Raw genomic sequence first — 23,594 nt, forward strand, 5'->3', positions numbered from 1 at the left:
CCCACTGACATCACTAGTGATGTCAGTGGGCCGGCTTCTGACGGTAGGCGTTCCTTTGGGAACGCCCCCATCAGGGAGGCACGCCCCCGACACGCCCACCAAAGAGGGTGTGCTGTCAATCAACATCGACAGCACGCCCCCTTTGATCAGACACAACGAGCGAAGGAAAGTCCTTCGCTCGTCGCGTCTGGCGCATGCGCACGATGGAGCTCCCGCCGTCGTGCGCATGCGCAGTGCACAACATCGACCCACTTGCGAGCGGACAGCCACTTGCGAGTGGGTCTGAATCAGGCCCTAAGTTAGCTCAATTGTATTGCCTTCTCTTGAATGTAAATACTGCTTAAGATATTGTTTACTAAACAATAATAATAACTATATGGTCATGTAACAATAAAATATATTTTCAAGTAATTACAGGAGACAATGGGAGTCCCAGGAGTCAAAGGCAGACACTCTGGAATCTCAAAGCTGTAGAAGCAGCGGCAGTGGGGACGTAGTCCTGGAATCCGGCTGGCGTCATTCTGGAGCTGACCAGCTTGGAGCCTGCTAGACCTCGGCTGGAGCAGAGACACTTACATTTAGTTTGCTTGGGAGTTTTAATGTTTAGATTGAGACATTATTTGACTATCTCCACGTTTGCCCAGTCACTTCATTTTTATTTTATTTAAATATCAGAAGGAATCATCCACCATATTGGTTATGGAATGATGCACAATTCCAGTCAAGTAACAAATGAAAATGTAAAGATACCTGAAAGCCCCTCTTAACGTTCAGAAATGCCCCTCTTAACTTTCATTTTTAACATGATGATAAACATCTTAGCCACGCGCCTGGTTTCAGACACACACATCCAATTGCAGTAACACCAACGCTAGCAATGATGGCTTTTACTTACAAATGGCTGTATACTGTGCTTTGTATATTACCGCAACAATGGGCAAGATTTGCAACAATGATATTGTTGCAAAGTGGGCCAATAATGTGTTTAACAAAACAATACAAATATATTAGTTATTTGCAGAATCATTTATAACTGTATGGAATTTATTCCTGTTAAATACAACAGCTGGACAAACCATTTTCCCTTTTGTACATGTGCCTCACATGCTGAAAACATGATCACATAACATTAAGAAGTTGAGAGATTTCCCTGATGTTCAATAAAGGTTTGGGTAAACATTGGCTGAATCATTAACAGCCTAAAGCATTGAGCTGACATCTGTGGCATTGGACCGGAATTTGAGCAATAAACTAACTGAAAAATCATGGTCTGTTTTTAATCCCTCTAATGAAAACTTGGGACAGATATATGTCAAACTATTATCACTGGAATATTACCACCATTACATTTAACCTTAAAAAGGGTTGTAATAAAATAATACTGATAAATGTAAAATATATATTTTAAGGTTTGATTTGTCAGTGTACACCACCCAGGATACAGGCCTAGCCGCCTCAGTAGGTTTATGTTACGATGGGTTTGTTAGTAGTTTAGGATTTGCTTAGGCCTCAGATGGATTTGTACTAGTATACATACTGATTAACGCAAAGCCACAGGCAGCTGGTACATATATGTTATGTCTAATGCTTAATCTACACATCCGGCATGGAATGGACTCAGGTCCTAGACATAAATCTGCACTTGCAGCTAGGTGGATACTGTAAGTTTACCAGAGGATGCTGGTGAATGCTGAGGACTGGAGCCAAGGCCCTCCCATGATGAGTCTGTCACAGCTTAGAATGGTAAACATACATACTGTAGCTGTAATAAGCTGATCCCTAGGATGTGGAATAAGGAAGAAGAGCACCCCAGGACTAGTATGGATTCTAATTTTAGCTTTGGAGAATTGACAGAATGCATCCGGCTTAGATAGCTGGCAGGACACATCCCCTTCTAAGATTTGAAATTTTGACACAACTGGAAAAATGAAAGTGAACTCTTTTTGTGAAAAAAAACAAAATAATTTTGTATTCAGGACTAAAAAAGCTGAGGTGCCTAATCTGGTGTATCTATAATGGGTGTAGGTGTGTAGTGCAGAAGGGCCTCTGAATCATGGAGGCCCACACTGCACACCCTGTAACCAATGAATCTAGAGGATTGCACATGGGCACTCTACTCTGATAAAATGCCTCTGGGTACCCATGTGTGTTAGTCAATCCAAAATATAGATACTGTATGCAGTTATTCAAATAATGTATATTTCATATGTAACTACTCACACTGGCCTAATTTTGTATGTTCTGAGATTCACAGGAGATTAGAGTTCTGTGCTGAGTGGAGTAAAGTTCTGATGTACTGTATCTGCACTCTGATGTACTGTGTCTGCACTCTGATGTACTGTATCTGCACTCTGATGTACTGTTTCTGCACTCTGATGTACTGTGTCTGCACTCTGATGTACTGTGTCTGCACTCTGATGTACTGTATCTGCACTCTGATTTACTGTGCCTGCACTCTGATGTACTGTATCTGCACTCTGATGTACTATGTCTGCTGTACTGTATCTGCACTCTGATGTACTGTGTCTGCACTCTGATGTACTTTATCTGCACTCTGATGTACTGTGTCTGCACTCTGATGTACTGTATCTGCACTCTGATGTACTGTGTCTGCACTCTGATGTACTGTGTCTGCACTCGTACTGTACCTGCACTCTGATGTACTGTATCTGCACTCGTACTGTATCTGCACTCTGATGTACTGTGTCTGCACTCTGATGTACTGTATCTGCACTCTGATGTACTATGTCTGCACTCTGATGTACTGTGTCTGCACTCGTACTGTATCTGCACTCTGATGTACTGTGTCTGCACTCTGATGTACTGCATTTGCACTCTGATGTACTGTGTCTGCACTCGTACTGTATCTGCACTCTGATGTACTGTATCTACACTCTGATGTACTCTGTCTGCACTCTGATGTACTGTGTCTGCACTCTGAGGTAGCGAGATTGAAAAAGCAGAGTTGCTGCTCCCATAACCTGCTTTTCTGATACATCTGCCCCAGAGGAAATAGATATAATATTCTCTTGGTGTCAACCAGCGGTGGATTTACTGGACAGGCTGCCCCTTGGGCACAACGTTATTGCCCTCACCCCCCCTAAAAAAAATTATAATTAATAATTTTGTGTTGCCTCCAGTAATATAACAAGATCATTTAAGTGTATGGCCTGCTACTTAAATAGATACTTTATAAATGCAATATTTAAATTCCAATAAGGGTAAATTCTAATCAGGGATGCCAGTGCCACCAGACAAGGACCCATGCTTCAGGATCACTTGTGGCCAATGCCTTCACCTGAGACTCACATACCAACTATTCGGCACTACAGTTCAGCATAGAAGCAGAGCCGCCCAGCAGAAGCAGGCATCAGAAGGCTGTGCTGCCTCTGTCTGTGACAACAACATGAATCTGTTACTGCGGCAACAGGCTCCGTCCGCTTCAAGGCAGGATCGGAGCCAGTCGTTACGAATCAGATGCCTCCAGAGAGACCGGATAAGCGGTCAGCTATGAGGTAGGCGCCAGCTCCAACCTTACCCTCATCTCCAACACTGCAAATCTCTGCCTGCGCCCCCCTCCCGTGGTACTGTATCGTCCCCAGCAAGTGGCGCCACCACCCACTGGTGACAACAAGGTATATTATCATACATTAATTGATCTTAGCACTATTTTATATGGGTTTTTTTTATATTGTTTCTCTATTTGTTGGCTTTTGTAAAGTAGCATGCTAACATGAATAGTTTTGTCTTCTGTGAGCATGAAATAAACAAAGGTGAAAGGTGAGGTAAAGGTTAGTATAATGAACTATGGTGTGGCCCAATAGACTTGTCAGTATCTGAAGTTAGGCATACCTTTCCATTCTTAGGTCTGCCCTTTAATCTAGCAGGATTACATATTTTCTGGGGCATTACCCACAGTTTTTAATGTATTGCATTTAAACACATACACACAGCTCCATTGATTCTAATATTGCTATATCCACTCTTGTTTTCACTTAAATTGCATTTATTGGATTTTTTTTGTATTTTATTGCTTCAGTGGGTAGACACATTGGGGGTGCCTATATTGATCTTTTTAATATTAATAAAACAATTTTAACATCATGGTATGCAGTAAGGGAGGAAAAATTATGTGATTAAGGTGAGTTTTGCAAAATTAACATTATTGCAATATGACCACTGAATCATTTTTTAACCCCATTCTATGTGTCCATACCTATTTGTGTTCATACTTGTGACTGCATGTATTCGTGTTTTGCAAGATATTTATTTGGATGCTGCTTGTTCCCCGGAAGAATAACAATAGCTATAAGATGGGCACTGAATGGGAAGCTTGACTTTCAAGGGAAATGCCAGCTTTAAACACAAACTGATCTGTGAGATAACCACAGTAGTGTCTGGGCAGCACAAATGTGTCAACCTTCCTGGCCAATAAATCCATGGTGCAGATTATCTAATATTTTTTTTTACTCACATGGATTAAAAGCAGTTGAATACAAATTAAGGATATTAATGTGTTTTACAAGAAGGTCCTTTACAATTAAAATTAATTACATTTTCCATTGATTACAAGAACAATTTAATTGGATTACAAATCCCCTTGGATTATAAAAATAAGACCACCTTGGAATAGAAGAATTATTTTTGTTGCAAATTAATTGGCATACAATGGTTTGTTGAGTTTTTTTTATAAAAATGAATTTAGCATTCACTACTTTAGTGTAAAGGAATGTGGTTTATGGGCCCCTTACCATTGCAGTGAGACCACTGAGATGCCATTCATGTGGTCCCACTGTTCCTCGTTACTCTAATAAACAGGCAAGCAATTTTTGTGCTCCCTCCCTATGGAGGATTCAACTTAGTAATAGAGAAAAACAGACAATGCTGTTTAAGGGGGTCCCTGTTCTCATTGTCCTCAATCTTTTTTTAAGAATCAACCCAGGTATATTAGTGCTGCAGGAGGTTTGGGAGGGGGTCTGGAGAAAGGGGGGGAGGAGAGAGTAATATAGGGCTCAGGTATAGCATTGAAGGGTGTGGTTACACCAGAGGCAACCAAGGCCTGAGGCCAAACCTGCTGGTAGCAGACTGGAGTCCAGTGAGACTGTGTGAGGCCAAAGACCAGACCTGCAGGAAGCAGGCTGGAGACCATAAACTATATGAAGCCATTGAGCTGCCAGAGAGAACTAACAGGCCTGCAATAAGCAGGCAACCCGATCAAGGACCAGTTTAGAGATGAGCATATGGTCTGTCCCAAAAAGACTGGATTCCTGAAAGAGACTGTGTGTAAGTTGTTGAGCAGACTAGCTGCCTATAATAGAGAGGCATAACCAGTGATTTAGTGCCCTGAATAGGGGCTTGGCTGTTTTTTTCTGCTTCTGCTAACATTAAAAGTGTCATATGTATTTACCTCAAAGAGCTGCGTGGAGATGTTTCCTTGAGCACCCAAAAACAGTGCACCGCTGACCATACTACCAGAGCAAAATACTCCGGATCTTACAATACTCATTGTGATACTGACAAGATGATGCTCACACTGTAAGTTTGGTATGGTAGTCTGCTCTGTAGTCTGCTTTGATTTGTCTGGAACTCAGACAACACAAATAAGATAACACAGTCCAACTGACAATCAGATTGACCAGCTTGTCCGGCGTTGATTGCAATGCTCACCAGCAAATTTTTAAATACTAAAATTCATTAAAGCTCTATCCTAATTGGCTGACATTAAACGCATGTCTTTATTTTTTTTCCCTGAGGCTAACAGTTCCCTGCTTCCTTATATAAAGCTGATTAACCCAGCTGCTCTATTTGGCTTGCCTGACTGCAGCTCCACCCTGGTCTAGCTGCAGTGAAAGCTGAAATCTTTCCAAAGGCATGTGTTAAATTATTCACTTTACAACATATTCCTTCCCCTAATGTCACCTTATCAGATGGCAAGGGAGCTGCAATAGCAAAACTTTCTTGTTTGTCTTTTGTATATAATAAATAGAGATGTGCGGGTTCGGTTTTACTCAGATATGTTCGGATCTCAAAAACTGCATTATAATGGCTATTGGCTATCACGTGTTTTGGATAGCCAATAAAATAAATCTGAACTAATCCGAACTTGCGCTAATTCTGGCGCAAAGAACCGAGTAAATCCGAGTAAAACGGAACTCGCACATCTCTAATAATAAACCCAGCATATGCTCATGAATAGATGATAATACAGCTCCACTTTAGCATACTATACTCCCACTTTATTGCTTTGACTTAGAGAAAAGCTGGGCTCATTGAGAATCTCTGGTTCTACCATGCCTCCAACCCTAGTGCTACTGGAATTTTCTCTAGCCAGAGCTTCAGGTGACTATTATGACACATATGCCACTTATACTGGTTGACAGAGCCTAGTTTCGCCTGGAACTACAGACTATTACCTCATCAGGCCCTTGCAACTGAGCAAAAGGCTTGTATTTTTTTGTGGGAACCAATAGAAACACTGTATCCCCTGGTTTAGATGACCGGACTACCACTGTGCCAAAAGGGACCTCAACACTATGTGTTTGTATTAAGGGGGCCGGGCCGTGCAAATAGGTCTAGGGTAGGATTTACTACAGACCAGACAAAAAAGGCAACATCTTTTGACTGAGTTCAGGACAGTTAAGCCTATGCAAATCCTATTCACACGTTTTGTTCTCTCCAAGATGCCTCCCACATAAATGATAATGTGCCATATCTAGTACCATTAGAACATGCATCTGTGGAATTACTATCTGTTCTATTCTGTCCCCTTGAAGGGTACTAACTTGATACAACAAGACATATTTACCTATAAAAAAAACTGTATTTCTAGCAGACTGGAATATCTTTTCTGCCACATTAACTCTTGTCCCTGGTTAAATGCATTTGGTAAGGTAGCAACATTATGCTGGTCCCATGCAAAATCCTGTAAGAGGAACTGTCCCAGTATTACATCCACGGTTTCTACAACAAGACAGCACTGCTTCTCTCTCTCAAATGCCTCACCTCACTAACCTAGACCCATGAGATGTGTCCATCACATTGTCCACTTTATTGTAGTGCAAGGGCAGCTCGCTCAAACTAGCATCCTTCTTTCTGACTTGCTCATGGTGGATTTTGTCAAAGTGAGGAAAGTCTCACCTTAAGATGAGGGAATATTTTAGCCTTTGGACCATGGTGATTACTACCGTGACTGTTTATAGTTTAACCGTAACCAATAAGTGGGTTCTGTAAACACACCTCATCGGTTTTGTGTTTGTAATGAACTTGAACCTTAGAAAACTGTACAGTAGCTGACTCAGGTAGCACCATGCTGGAAACTATGGTGCGTTTACTTCCAGAGCACACTAAGGTCAATTCTACTTTTGTGTCCAGCTTCACAGCCACCTGAAACAACCAGAGATTATCAGCTATGAATGCAATAGGCAGGATAAACTGGACTAACAGGAATAATGCAGGCTCCTGCAGCAGGCTACATGGGTCTGCAAGTGACCTGCATTTTAGCATTTCAAATTTTTTGGCCCAGTTTCTTTTTTTCTTCTATTATTTGGTCCTTTTCCATCATAGCAAGACCCTATTTAAGAAAAACACTCATTGTTTTTTGTTACGACAAAGCAATATACATAAATATCTGTGGCTTAGGGGCCTATTCATCATATGAAAAATGGCCTGTCAACCATATTTAAGTTACCGGGCCATTCATCATCAGGAGCACTACCTCTGATGAAACTGCCAGATGACAATAGGCAGAGAAACGCGTTAGAACAACTTACTTCTTTACACCTTACGGACACTTTGCTGCACGAGACAACACAGACTAAAACCAGTTGTCTCACTGTAGGCTTCCACATATCCCGACCCAGCGGGATCAGAGTGGTAGCGGACTGGCCTCCCCAGCCCTGTCTGACCATGCACAGAGTGGAGACAGAGGAGAGCATTTACAGCCAAGACCGGGTTATCAGTTTTCCTATATACGGCCACCCTTCAGAGCGGCAATCCGGACACTGCCCTCTGCACGCTGTGGGACGAGACCGGGAGGACCATCGTTTAGGCATATACTGATGGGAAAATCACACTGAAAATCAGTTAAGTACTATTGATTTTACAAAGTGACGGTCACCATTCTACTATTGGCCAACACCCTTTTCAACCACTGGTTCTTTCTGAACTATTTATCACCGAAGTGCAGGGAATCACTAAAGAATGCACTGGTTTATGGATTGAACATTTATCTTACCGTGTCTGGCTTGATATTATGCCATTTGAGAACTGCATTATCCCCCTTTTTAAGTGATCAATCACTACATTCATTTTTGGGATATTAATTACATTGTATTTTATTGCACTATTGCCACTTATCATGTTTGCACAACAATATGTATCTTTGAGGTTAATGTTATATTTTTACCTTTACTACTGTGCATTTTATCTCTATTGTATTTCAGTTCAATTTTAAACTTTATTTTATCTAATTCAATTTCTTATTAAATGTTTAAGAATTCTATTTGCGCTCCCATCCTTGTATTTCTCAGGACCAGCTGATATTCAGCAAACTGATTGTGCAGAAGCCGTGCGCGGGGACAGGTAAGTAATGCAGCTACTTCTGTAGCTGCTCTACTAATGGAGGGGACACTGCTTTTCCGAGCAGCTGTCCCCACATTGGGCAGCACAGATGGTGTAATGGTAGCATTACTGCCTCATAGCACTGAGGTCGTTGGTTCGATACCCACTATGGCCCTAACTGTGTGGAATTTGTATATTCTCCCTGTGCTTGCGTGGGTTTCCTCCGGGTACTCCGGTTTCCTCCCACACTCCCAAAATATACTGGTAGATTAATTGGCTCCTAACAAAATTACCCCTAGTGTGTGTATGTGCGTGTGCATGTGGTAGGGAATATAGATTGTAAGCTCCACTGGGGCAGGGACTGATGTGAATGGCCGAATATTCTCTGTAAAAGCGCTGCGGAATATGTGTGCGCTATATAAATAACTGGTAATAAATAAAAATAAATACATAAATGATGAATTGGTGTTAAGTATCTCCTGTAGCGAGGGAGATACTAAAGTATGCCCTGTGGCGAGGTGAATACTTATAAATAGGCCCCTTAGACATGTGCTGCATAACCTAAAATGTATTTACAGCTGTAGTGAGTTCCTTGTACATTTGTGAATCATTTTGCAGGACCACCCTCTGAAGACTGCGGTCCAGACCTTGGAGGAGATGTATGAACCACCGAAATGGCATCAGCGCACGTTATGTGCGCTGATACCGCTTCTCCCTCGTATGATTGCTATGCGCCCCTGTCATTATAGGTGCTGCTATCTACAAGATAGTGTGATAGGCAGGGCTATGTATAAACGGTCAGTTCACCTTGCCGTTCTGCCCGCTGCAGCTGTTGCTTTCGACAGCTGCAGCCTGAAAATACCCTATCCCCACAGCAGGAACAGCGTTGTCCCTGCTGCTGCGGCTGCTGGCTCCAGGGCTGCATGCGGATCTCGTGATGCTTGTGAGATCCTGCATATGCTCAGTGGAGCCGGCCGGGACTGAGACACAGCGCATCAGCACTAAGCTGATGCACTGTGAGCTCTAGCAGAGATCGCCAGAGGGGGGAGTTTTCACTCCTCTGCTCCGGCCGATGAAATGTTAATACATCTTATTGTTAGTGCTTCCTGCTTCGCAGGTGCAGGTAACCCTCAGTGACACTAGCCAGGTGGTGCACTGTAGCATTAAGTGCAGCACTCGGCTCCTCTCACAGTGAGGGAGTCGGCACTGCCCGCACTTCCGACACCCCCACCAACCCAGTGATAACCACTGGCCGGTGTTCAGGCAGCGAGTCCACTCCCCCTTCCCCAAGACCACGCCCCTTCCATGAGAACATGCCCCTTTTTCGGCGGCACACTGCGGTACCGCGCACGTGGCATCCCTCCCCGCACCGGATGCCACTGCGGGTAGGTACGTCACTGGCTGTAATACATTTTCCCCCTTGTGTGAAGTGATCTACCACCAGAATATCTATGATTTGCATTGATGAATTAGTCTCTGGTCAAAGCTATTTCTTAAGACTTTCTTAAGCTCTCCTACAAGTCTTGACTCCAATGTGAGACAAAATTTCTCGCTTTATGTATTATATTTCATCTAGATCCATGTAGGCTTCTTGAGCTTAACTGCACAAATATGGTACTAACATTTTGGCCTAAATCTACACCGGCCATTTAGCATGTTTTGTGTTTCTTTCAAGTGCCACCAGATGCACCTCAACATTGGGCGTGATTCAGCAAGGAACGCAAGTGAGAGAACACACGCACTCGGCCGATGTTGGCGAAGTACACATGCGTATGCATCGCAAGGCACGTGTGTGCGAACTATCAACTGCGATGGGAACTGTGTTAGCAGAGGCTACGCAGACCCAAGACAGAGTGATTGACAGAAAGTGTCATTTGTGGGTGGTGACAGGAAAGTGGTCGGGCGAATGTAGTACTTCCATTTCAACCACTAGTGTGTGTATGGTTTCGATGGTTGTCGATGCATACACACAATTAAGTAGCCGGTGCTGGCCATTGCATTGAGTGATTGCATACTGCTGTATAGGTGTGTATAGGTGTGTATATTCGCTCAATGCAATTTTGTTTCTGAGGTATGAATGCAATGACATTTCAATTTATGTAGTCTGAATTGTTTATTTAATATGATGTGTTTACATTTAACAAATAAATATTAGTGCCCTAACAGTTTACAGCATGTTCCTTTTATAAAAACATTACAAAATGTGAAATAGAAAACTCAGGAATACTTATTTCTAAAAAATTTTTTTTATTGTTCTCCCCTCCTGCTGCTGTGGAACTGCACATCCCAGCATGCCGTCCATAGTAATTACATGCCTTTATAGCAATACTGTGGCAGCCCATGCTTGGATGTGTATTTCCACAGCAGCTGTAGGGCCCCTCTTAATAAAAACAGTTTTTATTTTTCAAAATAGTTTTTAATGCATATTTAAATGTTTTTCAAATTAAAACTCACAGACTTTTTTTAAATGTTCAAAATGATTTATTCAAAATAATAAACATGCAGAATGTTTGTAGATTATGGGTTTTTTATTACATTTCAAAAATAAGATAATAATACAGTAACAAAAAAATATTTTTTCGGGAATATACATGAGTTTCTGGTCAAATTTGGAAAGGGTACACACTTGTGTGATGTGACTTTTGTGCCATCACCAAATGTCCCTACTTCACCCCCTCCAAAACAAAATTCATCTCCAAATATGTCTGCCACATATGATGGAAAGATACAAGTTCAAAGTATTAGTAAGATGGTTTACAGAAGCACTAACCAGATTTCATATTAGGCCAAAATTCCAAAAGCTCATAGAAAGATCTGGTTAGAAATTTGTAAATAAAATCAATCATGGCAATGACGTTTCGCAGCCGACTCCGGAGATGTAATTACCCGGATCTGGGTGAACTGTTGTGTACCCTGCCCATAGCTAGTTCCTGCCAGAGTAGGGCACTGGTCCACCTCATTCGAACACTCTCTTGGGCCAGGTTGTTGTTGTTTGATCTCCCTGAGATCTTGGTTGATTGCCCTCAGAATGAAGGTTTGCTCCCCCCATGCTGGTTTGGACTGTTTGATGCATGGCCTCAATGGCTGCAGTCTGTCCTTCCACTGCCACCCTAAGGCCATAGATGACTTCGGGCAAGGGTGGCAGTGGTGGATGAGGGCGACACAGATGATGGAGATTGTGGCCCCCCCCATCCGACTGCAGCCTTTCCGCCTCGACATCTCCTTTAAAATACATTTTTAAAAAATTAGTTTTTTGACTTGACACATAAAGAGACAGATACAGAGACAGGTCTATGCAAAAAATTACCAGACACAGCATGTGGGGCATCTTTGGCAGGCAACAACAGATGTAATATGTCTGCATCTGCCAACAACCTGCGAACCAAGGACACCAAAAGTTGGATTTCACGTGGGTTGAATTCCAAGATCTCAGGGAGGGGACCCCCTGGCCCATTTTTGTGTTGTATCCAGGACATTATCTTTTCACCGTAGTCGGCTGCTGAGGTCGCTCCAACTAATAATAATTTAATTTGAGAGCAAAATTAGAAACAAAATCTTGGTATGTAAAAAGTTCTATATATAACATTGAGAAAAACACATGTTTGTTTTTTATATTTAACATTTACTACTAACATTTAAAAAAAAAAAAAAGTAATATCAAATCTTACCTTTTCCTAAGGTAGTGTATGTTATAATTCCCGGAGTGCTCATGATTGATTTTGTTGCAAATTTCAGTCCAGATCTGTCCACGAGCTCTAAGTGGAACTTTGGGCCCGCTATGAAATCTGGTAAGTGCCTCTTGTATAAGTGTATTAGTTACCATCCTACTATTACTTTGATCTTGTGTCTTCCGTTGTGGCAGACATATTTGGAGGTGATGTGTTTGGAGGAGGTGGACGAGGAACATCTGGTGTAGGCACAGCCACAGTTTCACCATCCACATCTGCAAGTGTGTCCACAGGCAGATTTTCATCTGATGCTTCCCTTCCACATTCGACCAAAAAATCGTGTATCTCTGCATAGCAGTCTTCCAAAGAGCAGAACTCTTCCTCCATGACGGCAAAAGTCCAAAAACCAGCTGAGGCTATTTATAGGCATATACATATGCAGGCATAATTGTGCGCCTTCCGAACGCATTCAACATGCGTATATCTGGGATTAACATACGCCTATAAACCATCCTTCAAAGTTAGACCCACTTTCCCTAGGATCTCCGATGTGGTAGGATCTCCACTATGCCGCACATGCATATGCCTGCTCTGGCACTAGGTAAGACACCTGCTGTGTGGTATTTGTAATTACATATGGAGTTTTCAGTAAATAGAATAAATTAATAACTACTGTATTGTAATAAGCAGCCATTTTTTAGGGGACATCCAAACAGATATCACCATAGTTTATGTAAAATATGCACACTGTATTAATCACCATTGCCATCATGAGAGCAGCATCCTTCAGTCGCAGGGAGCTGCGAATCCTTGTCCAAATCATGGACCGGTGCCTGTGGCCCATGGCCCCAGTTATCAGGAATGCCACGAAGGTGCGGGCATACCCGGAGGTGTGGAGACTTCACCGCATAGGCTGTCGCCGCACCATAGTGCAGCTTGAAAGGTGATGGTCCGATCTGAGGCATCGGACCCTAGACCTCCTGGCCCACTTGCAGGCCATTAACGCACAATGTAAGTTTCTTTGTGGCTTGTATGCATGTTAGTGTTGATGTATGTACACATATACATACGCGTAGCTCCTGGGCGTTCTTTAGGTTGCTGATATGTGCTTTTTTGTTTGTTTTGCCATTTTGTTTTTAGATGATTATTATTTTAGTGTGATATTGGGTGTGTGTGTGTGTGTGTCCGTTTATTTTATATTTTGATTTTCCTTGTTATTGCATTCTTCATGTACATATAAAGATGTTTGTATTTTAATAGATTCTTATCTGCCCCTAAAACATCAATCTCTCTCTCTCTCTCTCTCTCTCTCTCTCTCTCTCTCTCTCTCTCTCTCTCTTTCTCTCTCTCTCTCTCTTTCTATATATATATATAGAGAGAGATGTATATACACACACACTTCTTTTAAGGGTACATATTTTTATATTGTATTTTTAAAAAATAATAACCTGTCATTTATACATTATCTCATAGGACAACAGCAATGACAGCGGCAAAGGAGAAGAGGTTGAGGAAACCGACCACCCTTACCCCAAATACCCACCTCCCCTGCACCCTCTCCCAGTCATTCTACCCCTCCCTCCCCTAAGCCCTCTTCCACAACATTCTACCCCTCCCTCCCTTCAACGCACTTAGTCATTCCACCCCTCCCTCCCCGTCAACCCTCTTCCAGTCATTCCACCGCTCCCTCCCCTCATCCCTCATCTCTTCCCCCAATTTCCTCCTGTGACTGCCCCCATTCCCACCACTCCTCCCCTGGTCCAGCTCCATCTTCTGACTCTTCAGGAGGCTCCAACTGGGCTGCTTCTTCCCAGGGAGGACCTGTGGCTGAAGGTACTTGAAAGACTAAAAAACATTGACACACATATCCAAAATCATGATTGTATTTGCAACACTTACATTACACATGTATCAGGAAGGGATACATTTCACACAACAAGCCTGTTTCAGTTAACATTTCAAAAAAGCCAGAGCAGACTACAGGCCACTTTGCAAATGTGATTCTTGCTATCAGGCTAATTTTCCTGAAGATGTCTGAAAACACCTGCTGCATTTGCAAAGGCAGCACTGTCACATAGCTTGCAGTGCTGGGTTTATCATAGCGAACATGGGTGGTTGATGGTTTCAACAGTAATTATTGCGTTTTAAAAATGTTTTTTTTTCCTTTTTTTTGTTTGCATTTCAGATGTGCCGCAAGATCATTTTGGCAGTGTGCTCAGGAGGGAGCTGGATCTCCTGAGCACATCATTTTTGATTAACTTAAATTTTTTTGAATAATATTATTTGACAATAAAAAACAAAAATTATAATAATAAAAACATGTGTTGTGTAATTATTATATGCTAGCATATTAGAATTTGTAAGTGAATATATATATATATTAGGGATGTGCAGGCTCGGATAGGTTCGAGTTTGCACGTGGAGTTCGGATTTTTCCCTCCAAAAAAACGGAACTCAGAACGAGGCAAAACGTCATCTTACATGGACGAACATCATCATTCCTGGTCTTTTGTCCAGGAATGATGATGTTCGTCCATGTAAGATGACGTTTTGCCTCGTTCTGAGTTCCGTTTTTTTGGAGGGAAAAATCCGAACTCCACGTGCAAACTCGAACCTATCCGAGCCTGCACATCCCTAATATATATATATATATATATATACATTGATACATACACTGTAAAAATAACTACCAACAACACATTCATTATAAAACATAGGGGTGTATAAATAAAGCCTGGGAGAGTGATTACATGGATAGAGGTAACCTGCCAAGCAATCAGCTCCTACTGACAATTTTCAAACACAGCCTGTACAGTGACAGTTAGGAGCTGATTATTATAAGGGCACAGTCATGTCCTTATATTAAGGCTGCATCTAGAAAACTGCAATTCTCCCATAGAGAATTCCAGAGGGGGGACATGGTGTTTTAGAGGCTACACCTCAAAGCTATTGGAGGTACCAAGCTGAAATTTGCCAAGGAAGGGTAGAACTGTCGTTCGGTGATGCATGCCAAATTTCAGGGCAAAAACAAAAAAAATGAGGATTTGGGAGTAATCTAAAGTTCCAACTGTCAGTTTTTTCTGACATTCTCAATTAGGACCACTTTTCTGCTGTACTCTATGGGGGATTTTTGAGAAGGCATAACTCAGGGTAGGGGGGCGAATTTAGACTTGTTTTTTGTTTTATTAGGTAGCTATTGTTCCAGTGTATGTGCTTTTGGGGTTCAGGTAAATGAGAAAGTTACAGTTTTTAAACTATTACCTCAAGAATGCACCATTGAAGAGATAGGAAATTTCAACTTGTTGCGCAGCCTCAGTAGGAGCCTCCAGCAGGTGTACTCACTGTGGCTTCACTTGGGTGCACAAAGATGGACGTCATTTGTGGGCTTTAGCGGTGGTGGGCTCGGTGGAAGGAAGCGGGCGTCAGCTGCAGTGGGACCCGGGGAAAAGGTGTGGGGGGTAGCGGGCGTTAGCTGAGGCTGTGACACGGGAAAGATAGCGGGCCTTAGCGGCAGTGGTGCAGGCGGCAGTGGTGCAGGCAGCGGTGGAGCAGGCGTTAGGACCCAGGGAGGTAGCAGCACACAGATGCAGGCTCGGATCTGGAAGATCCGCCAAAATATGGGGACAAATTACGTAGGGGTCCCCTTATTCATTGCAACCAGCACTAGGCTCTGAGCTAGTCCTGGTTTTGGAAATACAGGGGGAAAAATGTACAATAAAACGAAAAAACACACTAAATTAGAGGGCGCAACACCTCACAGCAGCTCTGGTTTTAAAAATTAAACACCACTTTATATACATACATAGATACAACAGAGAAAACCATAAAACAGCGCTTAGAAGTAATTGTCCAAAGGGAGACACAGATCCCAAATATGCAGCTGTAATATTCCAACAAAGCTGTCTTATTTTCTCATAACTCCAACGTGGATTTTCATGATATGAGAAACAAAATACCAAAAATGGATTACATAACTATTAAGATGTAGACAGTTACTGAAGAATGAGTCCACTGATTCCCAAGGATGTGCTCAGTAGTATAATACACCTTTAGTGCACGTAACAGAAGATGCATAAAGTAATGCTTACTATAAGCTTAAATCACCAAGACATATTGCAGACTCATAAAGGTTTCTTTTCTCCGTATATTTTTTTCTCAACTTCCCATTGGTCACATATATGGTCACATACTCGGGTCACATACCCGGGTGCTCTATTTAAATGGTATGAAATACGCTTTGCAGGTACGGAATGTAAATTCACTGTCACTCACAATGCGTTTCAACGCTCGCTGGCGTCTTTATCAAGTGGGGTGACCCTGTTATAGGATCCAGTGCTGGTTTAATCCCATAACAGGGTCACTTCACTTGATAAAGATGCCAGCGAGCGTTGAAACGCGTTCTATGCCATTTGCTCTATACCCGGGTTCTATACTATCTGTAAAGCTCATGGATTAGGCTTGTTACTATCTGGTACGGATGCATTATTGCTTATATATATTTTAAACATTAAAAAGTGATTTTTATCTACATCCTGAGTTTTTCTTCACTTTCATATATGCGACCAATGGGAAGTTGAGGAAAAAATATACGGAGAAAAGAAACCTTTATGAGTCTGCAATATGTCTTGCTGATGTAAGCTTATAGTAAGCATTACTTTATGCATCTTCTGCTACGTGCACTAAAGGTGTATTCTACTACTGAGCACATCCTTAGGAATCAGTGGACTCTTTCTTCAGTAACTGTCTACATCTTAATAGTTATGTAACCCATTTTTTGTATTTTGTTTCTCATATCATGAAAATCCACGTTGGAGTTATGAGAAAATAAGACAGCTTTGTTGGAATATTACAGCTGCATATTTGGGATCTGTGTCTCCCTTTGGACGATTACCTCTAAGCTCTGTTTATGGCTTTCACTGTTGTATCTAGGGGGAAAAATGTGTATGGTCCCCCTGTATTTACCAGAACCAGCACCGGACCCTTTCTAGTGGGGTGGGTGGTTGATGCCACAGCCAGGGGAGCCTCTCACTGGGCCCCCAGCCAAAGCATCACCCCTGACCACTAGTCAGCCTTGGCTGGGGAACCCTGGGGAGCTGGGGACCCCCCAATAAAGGGGTCCCCCTCTCCAGGGCACCCAGGCCCAGACTGATAGCCAGGGGCTATCCCCAGTACTCCTGGGTGGTGGGTGCCAAGTTATAAAGTGTGGTGCATATGAAAATATAAATATTGTCTTTTGCAGTAGTACTACAGGTCCCAGCAGGCATCCCCACAAACTGGTACTTGGAGAACCACCTTTTTACACTTCACCTTTCCTCATTTGAGTGATGCCCTGGGGTGGCCCAGCTGGGCTTGTTTGGGGGTGTCCTGCGCTCTGGATTTCAACCCCAGTATGTTAGGGACCCACCCTCAGAGGTTACCTGGGCGGGGTGGGTAGGCCCATAACCATGGCCATAATTATGCCAAAACCTCTATCTATTTATTGCAAACTTCTATTGCAACATGTATTGTATTACAGGTTGAGTCTCCCATATCCAAAATGCTTGGGACCAGGGGCATTTTGGGTAATGGAATATTCTGTATTTTGGAATATTTGCATATCATAATGAAATATCTTGAGAATGGGACCCCAATATACACACAGAATGCATTTATGTGTTATATACACCTTATACACACAGCCTGCAGGTAATTTTATACAATATTTTCAATAATTTTGTGGCTCAAGCAAAGTTTGTGTACAGAAATGAAAATCATTTATGTTTCATATACACACAGTCTGAAGGTAATTTTATACAATATTTTTAATCATTTGTGCCTTAGACAAAGTTTGTGTACATTGAACCATCAAAAATCAAAGGTTTCATTATCTCGGTCATGCCAAAATAATTCTGTATTTCGGAATTTTCCATATTTCTGAATATTTGGATATGGGAGACTCAACCTGTATATTTAATTAGTAATGTTGGAGTTGTGCACCTGTAACTCTTTTTCAGAGTGCTGAATCTGCAGATAACCACAGGGTTTGATGGCATACCATATCTGTATTGCGCAAGGAACACGTCCATTAAAGCATTGTAATTTCATTGCTTTTTTTAGTTTGAGTGGCACAAATTCAGTAGGTTTTGTGAAATTTCAGATCATGTCTAAGAAGCCTTAATGGGACATGTGAAACCGTAAGGCACAAAAAAATAAAAAAAAAAGCCCATTTAATACATCAACTAATACATAATTAACAAGATCAAATTTGCAATTAACATTCATTGCATATACACAACAAGTAACCAGCAATGGCATAACATCGATTACTGAGATGAGTATAGATTAGCTCTACCAATATCCCAATATGGGTTTGATGGTTCACGAGGGAACCGATGATTCCACTAACTTGCAGACTACGCAGGCTGTACGTAGAGAGAGGTGGCTGGCATTGACTTTTGGTGGGTATATGTAACTTTGTGCTGTGATTGCTGTGCGTATGCATGGATTAGCATATTTTCGCAGAGGTCGAGTGCGTCCAAACGCAGCATTGCGTTCCAACCTGAATCAGGCCCATTGTCCCTCTAACATCATTTTCTGCACAGTATGGTAAACCTCATTAATTTGTTGTGTCTGCATTGATTGGTTCAGTTGCTTGTGCAGCAGCCCAGCAGTCTCCTCCTAAGTTTAGCTCTTTGCAACACATGCACTTGCTGTGGAGAAGTGATTTGAAAAATGCCTTATAGCATTTCTTCTGTATTAGGGAAGAGGAATCTAGCTTCCCTAAGCATCCTACGATTAGTCTAATTGTTGTAGTGTCACCTTCAAAATGGAACACAAGCAAAATATTCTTTCTTGGTCATCCCTAGCAGTAAGCTAACATTGCAACAATCGGATTAGCCAACTGGCCACATGAATCAGTAACTTTTTAAAGGCTAAGCTACACTCAAGCGCTATCCTGATTGCCTGGCATTAAACTTATGTTTGTGTCTTTCCTTGGGGCTAACGCCTAACACTTCCCTGATTCCGTATATAAACTGTTTATCCCAGGTGCTCTGATTAGCTTGTCTGACTGCAGTCCACCCTGCCCTCTGTTAGCACAGTGAAAGCTGACTTCTTATGTTACAATATGTTTGAGATATTCACTTTATAACAGTATATTTTCCATTGTCGTCACTTTGTGGAATAGAAACTTGGAAAGTTGCATAAAGAGTTATGAAAAAGTTTCGTTTTAGTTCATCTTTAAACATATAACCAATTGGACAGGGTAATCTGTATTCACCATCATTGGGAGGTATTAAGTATTTTTTAAATGATACTCTGGGCCTGATTCAGACCCGCTCGCGAGCGCTGAGCGCTCACAAGTGGGTCGATGGTGCCCAAGTGCGCATGCGCACGATGGAGGCGGCTCTGTCGTGCGCATGCGCGAGACCCGAATAATGACGGCCAAGCCGTCGTTATGGGTCTCGCACCAAAGGGGGCGTGCTGTCAATGGTGATTGACAGCATGCCCCCTTTAGTGGGCGTGCCGGGGGCATGGCTGCCTAGACGGAGGCGTTCCCATGGGAACGCCTCCGTCTGGGGCAGGCCCCACTGACATCACTAGTGCATGGTCTCGTCGCAAGCCCGATGGTTGTGATGGTCTTGACCACCGCGACCATCATTTTGGCCGCTCGCTATAGCTGTGGGTGGTCACCCACAGCTATGCGAGCGGCCAGGAGGCCGCTCCAAAAAGGAGCAGGGATGGCCATGATTCAGAGCGAGCACTCTGTCAGAGCGTCCAGCTCTGAATCAGGGCCTCTGCCATTTATCCAAATTTCCTATTGATATTGTTTTAAAAACAGTAGTGAGCAGAGAAATATTATTTACTTCACTCCAGTCTGAACTAGAGATGTGCGGTTCGGTTTCTCTGAAAAACGAACACACTGGAACTTTAGATTTACGAGTCAAACCAAGTCCCAGTTCGGAGATCACTTTTGGGATTCCCGAGTAGACCCGAGTCCTGGCTCGGGTCTGCTGTAGGTTGGGAACTCGGATTTAAAAGCCAAATCTGGGTTTTGGATTGCATGTAAACAGGTCCTAGTCACATAATTTTTGCTTTTTTTTTTTTTGAAATTCAAACCCAAAACCGAATCTGAACCTAAACACTTGTGGGTGATTTTACCAAAACCATAATATTTGAGGGTGGTTTTGCCAAAACGAAAACACGGGGGTTCGCGCACATCTCTAGTCTGAACGTACCACTTCTTGTAATTAATAAACAGCGTAAAGCAAAATAGAGAATGACCACCAGGTGAAACATTTCTGCTTTCTACTAAGAGATGTCATGCTGGACAAAATACTAAACATTTGTATTGTTATTTCAGATTTTTCAAACTTTGATGTATATTGATGTTAATTACTTTACTCTTATGTGCTGCTACTGTATTGTAAAACAATTAGTCACTGTTTTTCCATTGCAAAATAAATTAACAAATAATAAAATACCTTTATAGATAATCTTTAACATTCAACAGCATGCTTGTTACTTATAATGAATGGTTTATGAATATGGAGAATAATTAGTATCAGCCTTGTACATCTCCAGCCCCTCCTGCTGGTTGTGGCACCAGGAGCTGTGACTCACCTCATTCGCTCTCCTCTTCAGGTAGCGGACAGGAAAAGGCAAATAAGTTTATAAGTAATCAGATCAGGGTGATGATGGAATGCTTTTAGACAACATAGATAAATGTGCATAGAATGATCTTACTTTTCCATCTCAACTGTCTTATCTGGAGTGTTTACATCCTGGTTAAACTAAGCTTTATGAGAAAATGTGGGTGTCCTGGACAACATCCCCCATAGACTTTGCACGGGAAGTTAAGAATTAGTGTAGACGGTAACATACTTTACTGCAGAGTAAATTATTCTCTTAGGAAGTAGAGATGAGTGATTTTTAAAACTGTTTTGTGAAATAATCATCACATTCTGCACGGCCATAAAAGTGAGCAAGTTTCACTCACAGAATTTAGCGTTAAGTGTTCTCAGTGTCCCCACAAGCACACCATACAGGTTTAGAAGACCTTTATGGTATCACATAATAATGTATTGTGTGCTAATATTTTACTATATTTCTCTCCTTACTTGGCATATTGTATTGCTATTATGATTTTTAAAACTATATAAAAAAAACATGAATAAATGTTTACCTACAGCTTTTCAGAGTACACATAAAGTGCAGTGTCTGTGCAGTGCAAACCACCTTGGTTCTGCACCAGTGTGCTTGTCCTCCACTCTTGGGAGTCACTCCCCCCAAGTTAGCAATGTACTTAGGCTTACAAAGAAGCAGGAAAATCAGAATTCTACAAAACTGTACAAGCATGGGCGCCGAGAGGGGGCGGGGAGCGGGTACAGTTTACCTGGGCCTGGGCTTGCTAGAGGGGCCTGGCGGGGCCTGGGTCCGGCATCACCCACTCCTCTCACAGCAGCTCAGCACACAGCTTGCGCTGGGCTGCAGTACGAGATTGCTCGCAGCTGCTGCAGCAGCCAAAGCAGTCTCCTATGGCTGTATGGGGGAGCGATCACACTGATCATGCCCCCCCGCTTAGCGTTGGGCTGGGGGGCTTACAGCGCCCCCCTCGGTGCTGCAAAACTGATTTATTAAAAAAATATATTGTCAAAGGGGCGTGGCCATGCCTCCCATGATTAGGCCACGCCCCCTGTACCTGGGCCCGGCCTGGCTCTCTACGGCCCAGTGTACAAGTAAAAGCCCAATCTCCTACATTTTTAGAATCACGATTTTCAGTGAAGAATACAGTACTGTGCAAAAGTTTTAGGCAGGTGTGGAAAAAATGCTGCAAAGTAAGAATGCTTTCAAAAATAGAACTGTTATTAGTTTATTTTTATCAATTAACAAAATGCAAAGTGAATGAACAGAAGAGAATTCTAAATCAAATCAATATTTGGTGTGACCACCCTTTGCCTTCAAAACAGCATAAATTCTTCTAGGTACATTTGCACACAGTTTTTGAAGGAACTTCGCAGGGAGATTGTTCCAAACATTATGGAGAACTAACCACAGATCTTCTGTGGATGTAGGCTTGCTCAAATCCTTCTGTCTCTTCATGTAATCCCAGACAGACTCGATGATGTTGAGATCAGGGCTCTGTGGGGGCCAAATCATCACTCCCAGGGCTCCCTCTTCTTCTTTACATTGAAGATAGTTCTTAATGACATTGGCTGTATGTTTGGGGTCATTGCCCTACTGCAGAATATATTTGGAGCCAATCAGACTCCGTGATGATATTGCATGATGTATAAGTACCTGTCTGTATTTCTCAGCAATGAGGACACCATTAATCCTGACCAAATTCCCATCTCAATTTGCTGAAATGCCGCCCCAAACTTGCAAGGAACTTCCACCATGCTTCAATGTTTCCTGCAGACACTCATTATTGTATCGCTCTCCAGACCATTGGCAAACAAACTGCCTTTTGTTACAGCCAAATATTTCAAATGTTGACTCATCAGTCCAGAGCACCTGCTGACAGTTTTCTGTACCCAGCTCCTATGTATTCGTGCATAGTTGAGTCGCTTGGCCTTGTTTCCATGTTGAAGGTATGGCTTTTTGGCCCCATTTCTTCCATGAAGACAATTTCTGGCCAGACTTCTCCAAACAGTAGATGGGTGTACCTGGGTCCACTGGATTCTGCCAGTTCTGACCTGATGGCACTGCTAGACATCTTCCGATTTCGAAGGGAAGCATGATGTCTTTCATCTGATGCAGTAAGTTTCCTTGGCCGACCACTGCACCTACGGTCCTCAATGTTGCCCGTTTCTTTGTCTTCTTCAAAAGAGCTTGAAAAGCACATCTTGTAACCCCAGTCTGCTTTAAAATCTTTGCCTGGGAGAGCCCTTGCTGATACAGTATAACTACCTTGTGTCTTGTTGCTGTGCTTAGTCTTGTAATGGTGTATGACCTGTAACCTGAAACGGTCTTAAACAACTTCACCTTTGTAGCAGAGTTTGGCTGTTCCTCACCTACTTTTAACCCTCCTACACAGCTGTTTCTGTTTCAGTTAATGACTGTGTTTCAACCTACTTATGAAAGTGATGATCATTATCACTTGTTTGGTATGATTGGTTAATCATACACCTGACTATAATCCTACAAAATCCCTGACTTTGTGCAAGTGTACCTAGAAGAATTAATGCTGTGTTGAAGGTGGAAAGGGTGGTCACACCAAATATTGATTTGATTTAGATTTATCTTCTGTTCATTCACTTTGCATTTTGTGAATAAATACAAATAAAATACTGTATTAATAATTTATTTTTTACAGCATTCTTACTTTACAGCATTTTCCCACACCTGCCCAGAAAATTTTGCACAGTACTGTATATTTCCTTTTTT

Source organism: Taudactylus pleione, unplaced genomic scaffold (genome assembly GCF_031769625.1).
Source record: "Taudactylus pleione unplaced genomic scaffold, aTauple2 ptg000036l, whole genome shotgun sequence".
NCBI classification, from domain to species: Eukaryota; Metazoa; Chordata; class Amphibia; order Anura; family Myobatrachidae; genus Taudactylus; species Taudactylus pleione.